Genomic DNA, 15,539 nt, shown 5'->3' on the forward strand with positions numbered 1-15,539 from the left:
TAGCTATAGAGATTCCAAAATGGAAGAAAGTAGTGATTCTATATGTTGTTGGTGATTCATCATCAATGGGAGCAATTACGAGGTTTATCGGAACAACTTGGAGCTTTGTTTCCAAACCACACATTTATTACCATAATGATGGCTATTTCGTGATGCTATTCAGTAGTATTGATGACAAGGAAGAGGTATTGTACTCAAGACCCACACAATTAACAGTAAACCCATTATTCTGAGGGCGTGGAACCCTGATTTCAACTTTGGGGAGAAAATATTGAGAACTATACCATTCTGGGTTTGTTTCCCGAACTTGCTAATGAATTGCTAGGAAAAATAAACTCTGAGCAGAATCGGGAGTGTGTTGGGATGCCCAATATATGCCGATGAATGCACCACAAGCATTGAAAGGATATTTTATGCAAGGATATTAGTGGAGACGGATGTGACCAAGGCTCTACCCAGCTCTATCAAGATCCAAGATCTTGAGGGAAAAATGTTTGATTAAGATGTGGAGTATGACTGGAAACCGAGCTTCTACCCTAAATGTCTTAAATTTGGCCATGTGTGTGGCAATCATGCTAATGTTGATGATAAAGAAAAAGGGGCTAGACCAAGAATGGTGCAACAATGGCAAAAACAAGCTAAGGAGAAACAAGTGACTGAACAACCTATATCTAGCAAAGAGATCCCCAATACTCCCCAAAAAAAGTCAAAATGATCAAGTGGAAAATGTGCGTGAGGAGGTTGGATCCTAATGGCAAACTGCTAAGCACACTACCCTAGTTTGGCTGCCACCAAAAGTGAAAGGTGTAGTGGTAGGCAGTGCTAGTATCTTTAGTCCACTGGCTAACATGATCTTTAGTGAGCTCCTAGATACTGCTGGATTGGCTGATAAGGCGCAGATGAGTAAAGGTGTAAGCAATCCTACTAATATTCCTATTTATCCAGATGAAGGTGGTTTATATAAAACATTAGGGGATTCAACCAAGGATATAAGAATAACGAGGTAAATAAGTTTCTGAAGACAAATAAAGTTGGTCTGATAGCTCTTTTAGAGCATAGAGTTCTTAAAAAGTCAGCTCAACAAATTATAAATAAGACAACCAAGGGTTGGAAAGCTGAATATAATTATATAAATGATGAAAGAGGTTGAATTTGGGTGCTTTGGAACCTAAAATGTGGTGATTTCAGAGTAGTACATGTCCGTGAGCAGTTTGTACATGGCATAGTGAGTGCGTATGAAACTAATAAACAATTTTACTTTACAGTAGTGTATGGTAAGCATACGATCACTGATAGAAAACCTTTATGGGAATCCTTGAAGAATCTAGCAGTTGGTATTGATTTCCCCTGGGCCCTGACTGGTCAAGGGGATTTCAATGCCATGTTACATACTGAGGATTGAATAGTGGGGAGTCCTATACAGGTGCATGAAACAACTAATTTTGCTGAATTTATACAAGTAACAAACCTAATGGAGCTCAAAGTAGTTGGCAGGGAATTCACTTGGACAAATAAGCATGCCTTTGGCAGGATTGATAGGGGTCTGGTGAATCCAATATGGGTGCAAACTGTTCAGTTATGGAAGTGGTAATCATGAGCCCAAACATCTCTGATCATTCACCTCTTAGCGTAAATGTGTCTGAACGACAACATAGAGCTTCTAAAGCTTTCAAGTCCTTTAATTGCCTTGCTGACCATCCAGGATTCTAACAGATAGTAAGACAAAGAGTGAAGCTTGGGAAGAAAGTGTAGATCACTGAAGGATGTATGGTATAAGCTCAAAAGACTGAAGACTGTTTTGAAACAAATAAACACTAAGAATTTCTAAGGTTTTAATAAGAAGATTTCTATGGCTCAAGTGCAACTCAATGATTTGCAGTCTCACATGCACAGTCCTTATGATAATCAGGAACTAACTGATTTACAACAGAATACAAAACAAGAACTGGAAAAGTGGCATAAACTACAAAAGAGTGTACTCAAGTGAAAAGCAAGAGTCAGCCGGTTGAAACTGGGAGATTCTAATTCAGTTTACGTCCATGCTTGCCTTAGAAATAGAGTGGCTCAGAATCACATCAGAAGTCTTAACACAACTGCAGGGAAATTAATCCAAACTCAGGAAAAGGTGCATAAGAAAATAACCAATTTTTATAAAATGTTGTTAGGTTATTCTGCAACACACTCCCTATTGTTAAGAGGGATATTATGCAAGTTGGTACAATGCTAAATAGAGTTCAACAACTCAGCCTAGTGTGCACAATGACTAGAGAGAAAATCATACATGCAGTTAAAGATATAGACGATAGCAAGGCCCAGTTCAAGATGGGTACAATGCTCTATTCTTTAATAAGGGTTGGCCTAACATTAGTGAAGACATCATAGTGGCAGTCACTGAGTTCTTTAATACTAATAAACTCTACCAACCAGTGAACTACACATATGTTACACTCTGAGTCATCCCATTTCTATCAAAGAGTACCGGCCTATCTCTTGCTGTACTGTCCTTTATAAGATCATTGCTAAAGTGCTAACCAAGAGAATGCGTGGATTCATGAAATGCTTAGTAGATGGGAGTCAGGCCACTTTTGTTCCAGTCTAATACATGATAATATAGTGCTTAGCCATGAGCTAGTGAAAGGCTACAACAGGAATAATATCTCACCAAGATGCATGTTGAACATTGACTTGCAGAAAGCATACGACCTTATTGAATGGGTATACTTAGAGCAAGTATTGGCCAACTTGCACTTTCCTGATATCTTTGTAATATGGTTCCCGACTTGTGTGACCTCAGTGACCTACTCTATTCAAATCAATGGTGCATATGCAACACCTTTTAAAGCTGACATGGCCTGGACCAGGGCCTTGACGTAATGGGCATCCCATGTCCAACACGGACCGGAGACCACCTCGGTTACCCAGCCCAACCTCCAGCTGCCTACCCTGAGTTGGCTGAATTTTGTACATTTAACAAGATAGCTTAATTGTCCAAATCCAAACTCTGGGATTGGTCTATGACCAAGACCAACCCAAACGAGTCCAACCGTCCAAACCCAATCGAACCATACCACAACCCAAAATCGAAACCAAACCAAATGATAACCAAGTTTTTATCCATAAAATAATATAAAATGATGGAGCAATAATAAATCCAGTTCAACGGTATCAGCCCCAATACCAATGCCAATACTAAGGCTGACACCAATATCGATCCCGCTCATTTCAACCTATAGTAGTCACACAAAAGTCTCTAACCAAAAGAAAACCAATATCCGATTGGGATATGCTCCAATCATAGCTAAAACCAATATCCATAAAGTATCCAAAGTATGTAAAGACGTCCATGAAATAATGAGGCCTTCCGAAATATGAAAGCTCACCACTTCAATCCAATAGCCGATCTCAAAGTCCGATCATTATACATGAGAGGTAGAATGACCGGTTCCTACATCGCGTGGGAATACAGTCGCCCGAAGATGGGCTAGCAGGTGAACGCTAGCAAGAAACTCAAGATAAGGATAAAATAATGCCATCCAATCAAACCAAGTAAACCAACCATATGTATACAAACCATACATACACAGACACACACACAGACACACACACACACACACACACATATATATATATATAACCATACCGGAAAAGGGAATTGGGTTTAATATGTATTTAAAATCATTAACCTGGATATGTGTAGTTTAACCATCCTAGAATTACCCACGAGCTATATGGGTCCATTGTAACCTCCTGGACAGGCCTCGATGTGTGTATCCACATGAACCGGAGATACCATAAGAGTAGGGGATTCCCAAGTACCCTTTTCTCTCCATGATACATAAATACGATGTACTAAGAGGATTCCCATGTACCTCATAGTATCATATATGGTCGCTATGACTAACTCCTCATGTCGGCAAGCATGAGTTTCCAGTGCCCATCCAATAGACTCGCACTTTCACATTTAGCTATCACACCCCGCCATATCGCCCAATTAAAACTATTAGTCCATTATTATTAACCAATACTATAAGTAGTGGTATCTTCATATCGTCTATAGCTTGCAAGCAATGTCCTTAGCCATCTTTTTTATGTAAAGGGATTTCCATGTACCCATAGATTACATTATCAAGTTAACCTGGGGGAATCCCGTGCACCTCACAAGTGTTCCATTATCAAGTTTGCTTGGGAGAATTTTGTATACCCCACAAGGATGTTTATTTAACCATAACAATGACCACCAAACCTTACTATTTAACCATTCCAAACCATTTAAACTATTTACATCATTTAGGGTTCCATTATCAAACCATACCATGCAATAGTTCCATTAAAAGTCCAATAATATAGTAAAAACATTCTCATAGGCATTTTATCAAACATGTTGGGGGCTTAGTGTTTCCAAAACCAATTCCTACCAATTAACCATTCCCATGCAACCAATTGTCCAAACAACCATTAAAGCATGTAAAAACATAATTAAAGCAAGGAAAAACCATAACCAAACATTTAGTACCAAAACCCCAACACATATTTAAAACCCCCCAAACCATACAATAATCATGCCATAAAAACATTGTTTAAAACATGCCTTTAGTTGGAACTAACAATGAGGGAGGAGTAGCTTTCCTTAGATTATAAAGATGATGTAGAGAAATCACTTAAGCAAGCCCCAAATTGCTCATCTAGATGAAACCCTAGCCTTCCTTTACCCAAGAGCTTTAAAGAGTGTTTCTAAGTGTTTTAGATTAGAATAATAAGGTAAATAATGTCCCAAGTATGATATAAGTCATAGGGTCATAATTGGTTAAGAGGGAAAATATCTAGATTACCCCTAACTTAATTGCATAAAATCCCCGCAGGTGGGTACGACTCAACCATACCGGTCGTACCTTCTAATATAAGTGGTACCCGCCATTTGTACCCTAGACCTCCCTTAGACCCCTCACACTGGTCAATATACGAACATTCAATGCAAATCGTATCCAAGGATATGACTAGTACCCTTAACCTGCACCCACAACAGAACCAAAAGAAGTTGGCAATGTCCCATATACGAGTTGGATAATACGATTCATACCCCATATCACGACCCATGGTAAGCCACTCGTACTCAGATCTAAGTTACTTTACAAAGTCTCAAATAAGTGAAGGAAAAACCCAAACCAAATGACCTGTATCCAACTATACGACTCGTACCAACCCAAGTCGTACTCATCCCAGAAATCAATTCAACCCACCAACCATCACTGGTTAGCATACAATCAAGGCATACCACTCGTACCCCACTATACGACTCATACCCACCATTCGTATGTTGTCCAGGACCCATAAATCTAGAAAATTTTCTAAGGATCAAAACGTAGGGTGTTTCTGTCTTCCCCACTAGGATCATTCATCCCCGAATTACGGACAAGGTAGTACACACACGACTTACACCCTTAGATGCCTCTACTCTTACCTTTAAGACAGAAAACAAAGATGCAAGAAAATCAACTTTTCCTTAAATAAACTCAAAAAATTGAGATGTGATCAAGAACACATACTTTCTGCACAAATATTCGGAGTAGAAAACAAATGTGGATATTTGAACTTCATGTCCTCTTCCACTTTCCATGTAGCTTCTTCCACCTTGTGGTTCCACCATAAAATCTTAATTGAAGCTACATCCTTGGTCCGTAACCGACGAACCTGCTAATCCAGAATCTCAACCGGTATTTGTTCATAAGACAGAGAATTCGAGATACCCAATCCTTCCAAAGGAACAACCGATGAAGGGTCACTTATACACTTTCTCAACATGGAGACATGAAATACCAGACGAATGGAGCTTGAACTAGAAGGCAACTCCAACTCATACACCACTTTACCAACCCTCCACAAAACTGTAACATCCCAAAATTTAAGCTCCTGGGATGCCACACGGTGCTCCAAACTACAAGTAGTCCTGAGATAACCCTGGCTATTTCTTACTAAGTCTGGATATAAAACATGATAAGTGCGGAAGTCTTATCTGAAACAAACTATTCTCACAAGTCTTGGTAAAACAATACTGAAAATCTGAATACTAAATCAGAAGTCTAAAACGGAATTTAGTAGTCCGACAAGCCTATACTAACTGAGTCTAGAGAGTCACTGGGATAGGCCCCAGCTGACTCAAACTATCTGAAATGAATAATGAAATATCTACTAATAAACCGAAAATCTGAATAGCTAAGTCCCCAAACTATGAGGACTCACCAACTGCAGAAATGTAGATGAGATGCTCAAAAATCATTCACGCTGCTGAGACTGAGCACCTGAACCTACATTATGAGACAATGTAGCACATAGACGTATATGTGGATCAGTACTTTGATGATGTACTGAGTATATGGAGGTGAATGCAATAAGTAAGCAATATCATCACAATTTATAAAATCATGCATGCTAAATATAAATGACTCACATCGGCTTGAGAAATCTGAAATCTGAAGATCATAAATCATGAATAGTAAAGCACATAATATAACTCTTGTGAGTCATAACACTTAGTTCTAAAATTTGTATTTCTATTCTATTCTCAAATCATATAGGCTAAGTGAAAAAGGGCTCACCATTTTATGTCTGAAACTAAAAGCTGTAATTCTGTAATCTACAATCTTAAGTAAAATAATGTTTGAGTAAGTTTGTGAGCCTTTACACTTAGTTTTTCTAAAAGCTTTTCTATTAATCTTTTCTGTTAGCTAGCAGGGAGGTCCTCTTAACCGACATAAACCATGTGAGCATTCATAGAGTCCAACGTTCTTGTCTCTCTAAGGAGGAATCCTCACGTTGGGGAGAGGAGTCATACTCTTGCCAAGGAGTATAACCTATCTTAGTGATCACATATCTGTCATCCACGTAGTAGTAGGAATAATCTAAATCCTACGTTGGAACATAGTTTCGGGGTATGAAACAGTAGTAATGTACCCATCTCGGTGCTAAATACTACTCCCATTAAATCTGTATGCTCATTCTAAAGAAAATTCACTTTAAAATAGTCTAATGGTTTGTAATAAAAACCAACTGTATATCTATAAAGCTAAATCTGTAATCTGAAGCTGTAAAGTGGATTTCATATCTATTCTGAGATCAAAAGGTCAAATCTTTATCAATAATCTGAAAGAAATCTAATCATAGGTGCTTATATCACAACAATTCTTGAAATAGCAATCTTAAATTAGGGCTTAATGACCCATGTATCAATCTCATGTTAAAACATCAAAATATACATGCTTGATAATGTAAACATTGATAATTTAATTCAAAATTTGGAAATTTTTGCAATATGCATGAAAATATAAACATAATCATGTAATTCAACTTCTAAATCATTGGAAATCTCATAAGCTTGTAAATAACATTAATGGGTATAAACCCTAACTTCAATTTTATGGAAAATCATATAAAATTCACAATTAAAATAAGTTTTGGGCACAAGGATGAAAAGAGTATCCCTTGTTCATAACCCCACATACCTCAATTGATAAACTAGATGCTAGAACTTGAATCTTGGATCTCTATTGTTGCTTTGGAGATGAAGTCTTAGAGTTCTTGAATTGAGGATTCTTAATCTTGAATTTCCTTGGAGAATTAGTGGAGGAATTTGGATTTCTTGGGGAGAAAGTTTGTTGAACTAGGGTTTTGATTGAGATAGATTTTATGAAAAGTGGATGTAAAGTGCTTTGAAGGGGTTTAATTCATTATTTAAGACGGATTAGGGGCTGGGAGAATGACCAAAGTACCCCCTTTAATCTTTGAAACGGAACTGGAAAAACTAGCTTTTTGCGAAATGGGTGGCCACTGCGATGCGCCACTATCACGGTGGCTCACTGGAAATGAACTAGTGGGAACTGGGCTTTTACCACGATGCGCTACAATCGCGGAGCCCCTTTAGTTTGTCATTTTGGCCACTGGTGCGATGAGCCAGTATCGTGAGGTCTCATTGGAAATTATCAAACGGGAAACTGGGCCTCTCCGCGATACGCCAAAATTGCTGAGTCTCACTGGAAATTGACAATTATCATTTAAACCGTCTCCGTGACGCGCTAAGGATCCAAATCACTGTGTTTTACTATTGAAGCTTAAAATAGCCCTAACTTCTCACTTGGTCATCAGATTTAGGCGACTCTTATATCATTGGAAATATTAAACTTTCCACACAACGGGAGGTCTAAATTTTGAAAATTCCACCCGAAATAATTATTCTTCATTTTGGACGGTATCCTTTAACATTCTAGGGGTAATTTTAACTAGAAAAAGAATGGGGTATTATAATATCTCCCCCTTGGGAATATTCACTTCGAATGTGGCTAGATAAACTGAGAATACTGAGGAATCTGAGACTATAAGCTATCATACACAACTGAAATAAACTGAACAACTGAATCTAAATCTTTCTGAGCTTCAGAGTAATTCTGTGAGTGCATGAACTTACATGAGGGCAACTATATAACTGAATATATGATTAGAAAAGAACTGAATCAAGGAGGAGTATTACCTTCGACTAAATCTGAGTTTGCGGAGAAAAGGTGAGGGTACTTGGCTTACATATCTGCTTCTTCTTCCCAAGTGGCACCCTCAACAGACTGATTCGGCCAAAAAGCTTTGATCAAGGAAACTTCTTTGTTCCTTAGTCTACAGATCAGATGATCTAAAATCTCAATTGGAATCTCTTCGTATAAAAGACCATTCTGAATATCTGAGCTTTCTAAAGGAACTACTATAGTGGAGTCATCGATGCACTTTTTAAGATAGAGACGTGGAAGACATGATGAACAATTGACAAGTATGCGGGCAAATCAAGTTTATAAGCTACTTTCCTAACACGACTCAGAATTCTATAAGGGCCAACATACCGGGGACTAAGCTTCCCATTTTTCCCAAATCTCTTTACCCCTTTCATAGGTGAAATTTTTAAATACACTAAATCACCAACCTCAAACTCAAGGTCCCTTCTTCTCACGTCTGCATATGATTTCTGATGACTCTGGGCTATTTTCAATTTTTCTCTAATCAGCTTAACTTTCTCCATAGCTTCAAACACTGCATCAGGCCCAAGCAAACTGGCCTCACCCACTTTAAACCAACCTATGGGTGATCTACATCTCCTCCCATAAAGAGCCTCAAATGGGTCCATCTGAATGCTAGAATAGTAACTATTATTATAAGCAAACTCAATCAATGGCAAATGCTCATCCCAACTACCTTTGAAATCAAGAGCACATGCCCTCAGCATATCTTCAAGAGTTTGGATGGTCCTCTCTGCTTGACCATCTGTTTGAGGGTGGAAAGCTGAACTAAGATGAACTTGGGTACCAAGACCCTTCTGAAAAGCTCTCCAAAACTGGGAAGTAAAATGAGTACCCCTATCTGAGATGATAGATAAGGAAACTACATGCAATCTGACTAACCCTCGGATATACAACTTAGCATAATCCTCAGCTGTATAAGACGTGTGAATTGGCAAGAAATGAGCTGACTTAGTCAATCTATCTACAATAACCCAAATCGAGTCATGATGACGATGCGAATGGGGTAAACCAGTCACAAAATCCATATTCACCTCTTCCCACTTCCAAGTGGGGATACTAAACTCTTGCAACATACCACCAGATCTTTGGTGCTCTACCTTAAACTGTTGACAAGTTGCACACATAGCTACAAACTCCGCTATATCTCTTTTTATACCATTCCACTAATAGATTTTCCGTAAGTCACGGTACATCTTGGTAGCACCTGGATGAATAGAATAACGCGCACTATATGCTTCAACCATAATTCTCCATCTCAACTCATCAACACAAGACACACACAATCTATTTTGGTATCTCAACACGCCATCTTCCCTTTGGGACAAACTTCTACCTTTTGGTCCATAACTGACTCTCAGTTTGACCAAACTAGAATCCATGTCTTGTTTCTCCTTCACTTTCAAAACTAGGAAAGATTCGAAACTACTCTGAACCCAAACATTCCCTTCAGCAGAGTCAACCAACCAACACCCAATCTAGCTAATCGATGAACTTCTTGAGCTAACTCTTTCTTATTATTCTTCACATGAGCAACACTGTCCATAGACAATCTACTAAGGGCGTCTGCCACTACATTGGCCTTGCCTGGATGATACAACACACTCATGTCATAATCTTTCAACAATTCTAACCACCTTCTCTGCCAGAGATTCAACTCCTCCGAGTAAACACATATTGCAAGCTTTTGTTGTTTGTGAACATATCAACATGCACACCATACAGATAGTGCCTCGAGATTTTCAACACAAACACCATAACAGCTAATTCAAAATTATGGGTTAGGTAATTCTTTTCGTGAATCTTCAACTGTTTAGAGGCATAGGCTATAACCTTACCTCTCTGCATTAACACACAACCCAAACTAACTCTAGAGGCATCACAATATACCACAAAGCCATATGTACCATCAGGTAATGCTAGAATTGGGGCTGAAGTGAGTCGGGTCTTCAACTCCTAAAAACTCTTCTCGCAGGAATCTGACCATAGAAACTTAACTTTCTTTTGAGTCAGTATAGACATAGGGGATGCAATAGATGAGAAAACTTCAACAAAATGACGGTAATAACCAACTAGGCCCAAGAAAATCCTAATATCTGACGGAGAGATGGGTTTAGGCTAATTTCTTATGGTTTTCGTCTTTTGGGGATCAACTTTAATGCCATCGGCGGAAATAATATGACTGAGAAAGGCTTCTAATCTTAGCCAAAATTCACACTTGCTGAATTTGGCGGATAATTGATGATCCCTAAGAGTTTGCAAGACAATTCTAAGATGATCTACATGGTAATCCTCACTACGAGAGTATACAAGGATATCATCTATGAATACTATGACAAACATGTCTAGATACTGTTTGAACATCCGGTTCATGAGGTCCTGAAAGATGCTAGAGCATTGGTTAGCCCGAAAGACATAACTAAAAACTCAAAATAACCGTAATGGGTCCTGAATGCTATCTTTGGGATATCACATTCCCTTACTTTAAGCTGGTGATAGCCAGATCTAAGGTCTATCTTTGAGAAATAACTTGCACCTTGGAGTTGATCAAATAAGTCATCAATTCTAGGAAGAGGATATTTGTTCTTAACTGTGACCTTAGCTGACGATAGTCAATGCACATTCACTAGGAACCATCTTTCTTTTGCACGAGTAGGACGGGAGTGCCCCATGGAGAAATACTAGGACTTATGAAGCCTTTATCTAAAAGATCTTTGAGTTGTTCTTTCAACTCCTTAAGCTCTGCAGGAGCTATACGATATGAAGGGATAGAAATAAGCTGAGTATCTGGGAAAAGGTCAATACCGAATTCTATCTCTTTATCGGAAGGTACCCCTGGGAGATCTTCTAGAAAAATATCAGGAAACTCATTAACTACACTGACTGACTGCATTGTTAGAGTCTCAGACTTTATGTCTTTGACTCGAACTAGGTGGTAAATGCAACCTTTGGATATCAACTTTTTAGCTTTAAGGTAAGATATGTAATCACTTTTGGGAGACACTGAATTACCTGACCACTCAAAGACTGGCTCATCTGGGAATTGAAACTTTACCACATATCTACAGAAGCATAACAAGAATGGAGCCAATCCATACTAAGAATAAGTTTAAAATCAACCATATCTAACTCTATCAAGTCTGCTAACATGAATTTTTGAAGGATAGTGATAGGACACTTTTTATAGATTTGTTTAGGAACAACTGACTCACCTACTAGGGTAGAAACCAAGAAAGGCTCAGGGATATTTTTAGAACTTATCTCAAAATTCACAGCAACTAATGGGGTCACATAAGAAAAACTCGACCCAGGGTCTAACAACACATAAACATCAAGATGAAAGACACGAAGCATACCAGTAACAACATCTGGTGAATCTTCTTGCTCCTGGCGAGATAGTAAAGCATAGAACCGATTTTGGCATTGACCGCCACAGGTACTGGATGATGCGCCCTGAGGAGGGGCTGGGCGACCTAGAGGAGCTGGTGCACTGTTATCCTGAGTTTGAGGATGAACATCGCTGTTTCCCTGTCTAGCATGCGGGCACTCTTTGTTTTCGTGACTTATCTGGCCACAACCATAACAACCTTTCTGACCCCACAAATATTGACCTGCATGATTCTTGCCACACTTAGCATATGGGGGATTATTGGGCTTCCCACTTACACTATTCTAAGATCTAGACATAGAAAACTTACCCCACTGTTCCTACCTATTTCTAGGTGTGGGAGCACTGACTGAGAAAGGTGCGGGCATAGATGACCAATTCTGAAACTGCAAATGATTTCCCCCTCCAGTTTTATTCTGACCATAATCAAACTACCCAGTTCTAGCCATCTTATTTACTCTCTCTCTTTCCTTCAACTTCTCTGCCTCAATCTGCTGAGCATGCATCGTCAGCCTAGCAAGATCCATGTCTCCCTTGAGCATAGCAGTCCTACACTTCTTAACTACCAACCCAGACACACCAGTCATAAACTTACTCATGCTTGACCTAGGGTCAGCCATCTGATCAGGGGCATACTTAGACAACTAGTTGAACATGAGACAATACTCCTTCACTGTCATTGAGCCTCGCCTCAGGTTCATGAACTCTTCCATCTTAGCTTTCCTCATCTCATATGGGAAGAACTTGTCTAAGAACACATCCTGAAACATCTACCAAGTTATGGGAGTTGCATTCTCCCCTCTACTTTTCTTCCATATCACTGCCTAATCATACGCAACATCCTTCAGCCTATAAGATGCCAATTCTACACTCTCATCCTCAGAAATATGTATAATTTGGGTGATTTTCTTCAGCTCATCTAGATAAAATTGAGGGTCCTCACCTACCTTTGACCTAAAGAACTTTGGCGGGTTCATTCTCATAAATCTCAAATTCTGGCTGCGGCTAAGTCCCCATCTTACTGGGGTGGGACTGCAGCCTGACGGTTACCCTGAACATTAGCTGTCACAGCTTCGGCTAGTGCCTGAAAGGCAACCCAAAACTTTACATGTGACACATTCTCATTCAAAGGATCAGCAGGCTGAGGTGGCTGGTTATTATTTTTGTGTGCATTAGCTCGATGGGAGGCATTTTCTGTCATGTGAAAGCACAAATTAGAAGTAGATAGAGACACTGAATGCATGATAGATCATGAAAGAAAGAGATGATTTCTTTAGAACATTCCATAGCCTCTTGCTCATAGATATGACGCGCTTCATACCGATGATCAAGACTCTATGTAACGCGGCTTATCTGACTCCCTAGGACTCTCTAAACCTTAGGCTTTGATACCAAGTTTGTAACGCCCCAAAATCTGAGCTCCTGGGACGCCATACGGTGCTCCAAATTATAAGTAGTCCTGATATAACCCTGGCTATTTTCTACTAAGTCTGGATATAAAATATGATAAATGCGGAAGTCTTATATGAAACAAAATATTCTCACAAGTCTTGGTAAAACAATATCGAGAATCTGAATACTAAATCAAAAGTCTAAAACTGAATCTAGTGGTCCAACAAGCCTCTACTGACTGAGTCTAGAGAATTGCTGGGACAGGCCCCAACTGACTCAAACTGTCTGAAATGAATAATGAAACATCTACTAATAAATTGGAAATCTGAATAGCTAAGTCCCCGAACTATGAGGACTCACAACTGCAGGGATGTAGATAAGATGCTCGAAAATCACTCACGCTGCTGAGACTGAGCACCTGAACCTACATTATGAGACAATGTAGCACATAGACGTATATGTGGATCAATACTTTGATGATGTACTGAATATATGGGGTGAATGCAATAAGTAAGCAATATCATCACAATTTATAAAATTATGCATGCTAAATGTAAATGACCCACATCGGCTTGAGTAATCTGAAATCTGAAGATCATAAATCATAAATAGTAAAGCACATAATATAACTCTTGTGAGTCAAAACACTTAGTTCTAAAATTTGTATTTCTATTCTATTCTCAAATCATATAGGCTAAGTGAAAAAGGGCTCACTATTTTATGTCTGAAACTAAAAGTTGTAATTCTATAATCTAAAATCTTAAGTAAAATAATGTCTGAGTAAGTTTGTGAGCCTTTACACTTAGTTTTTCTAAAAGCTTTTCTGTTAATATTTTTTGTTAGCTAGCAAGGAGGTTCTCTTAACCGCCATAAACCATGTGAGAATTCATGGAGTCCAACGTTCTTGTCCCCCTAAGAAGGAATCCTTACGTTGGGGAGAAGAATCATACTCTTGCTAGGGAGTATAACCTATCTAAGTGATCACATGTCTGTCATCCATGTAGTAGTAGGAATAATCTAAATCCTATATTGGCACGTAGTTCTAGGGTATAAAACCGTAGTAATGTACCATCTCGGTGCTAAATACTACTCTCATTAAATCTGTATGCTCATTCTAAAGAAAATCCACTTTAAAATAGTATAATGGTTTGTAATAAAAACCAACTGTATATCTGTAAAGCTAAATTTGTAATCTGAAGCTATAAAGTGGATTTCATATCTATTATGAGATCAAAAGGTCAAATATTTATCAATAATATGAAAGGAATCTAATCATAGGGTGCTTATAGTACAACAATTCTTGAAATAACAATCTTAAATTAGGGCTTAGTGACCAATGTATCAATCTGATGTTAAAACATCAAAATATCCATGCTTGATAATTTAAACATTGATAATTTAATTCAAAATCTGGAGAATGACCAAAGTACCCCCTTTAATCTTTGAAACAGAACTTGAAAAATGAACTTTTTGAGGATTGGGTGGCCACCACGACGCGCCACTATCACGGTGGATCACTAGAAAAGGACGAGCGGGAACTAGGATTTCACTACGACGTGCCACAATCGCGGAGCCCTTTTAGTTTGTCATTTTGACCACTGGCGCGACGCGCCAATATCGTGAGGTCTCACTGGAAATTTCTAAACGGGAAATTAGGCCTCTCCGCGATGTGCCAATATCGCAGAGTCTCACTGGACCTTGACCATTATCATTTAAACTATCTCCACGACACGCTAAGGACCCAAATCATAGTGTTTTACGACATAAGCTTAAAATAGCCCTAACTTCTCACTCGGTCATCGAATTTAGGCGAATCTTATATCATTGAAAAGCTTATTAAACTTCCCACACAATATGAGGTCTAAATCTAGAAAATTCCACACGAAATAATTAATTTTCACTTTGGAAGCTATCCCTTAACATTTTAGGGGTGAATTTTAACTAGAAAAGGTATGGGGTATTACAAAAACCACATAAGGACCAACATACCGGGGACTGAGCTTTCCCCTTTTACCAAACCACATCACTCTTTTTATGGGAGACACCTTTAGTAATACCTTATCCCCAACCTCAAACTCCAAGTCTCTATGCCTTACATCCACACAGGACTTTTGGCTTCTTTGCTGAGCCTTAAGTCTATCCCGAATCACCTTTACCTTTTTCATATCCTGATAAACCAATTTCGGACCAAACATATTCGCCTTTTTTTA

The sequence above is a fragment of the Capsicum annuum genome, chromosome 7, assembly GCF_002878395.1.
Source record: "Capsicum annuum cultivar UCD-10X-F1 chromosome 7, UCD10Xv1.1, whole genome shotgun sequence".
Lineage (NCBI taxonomy): Eukaryota > Viridiplantae > Streptophyta > Magnoliopsida > Solanales > Solanaceae > Capsicum > Capsicum annuum.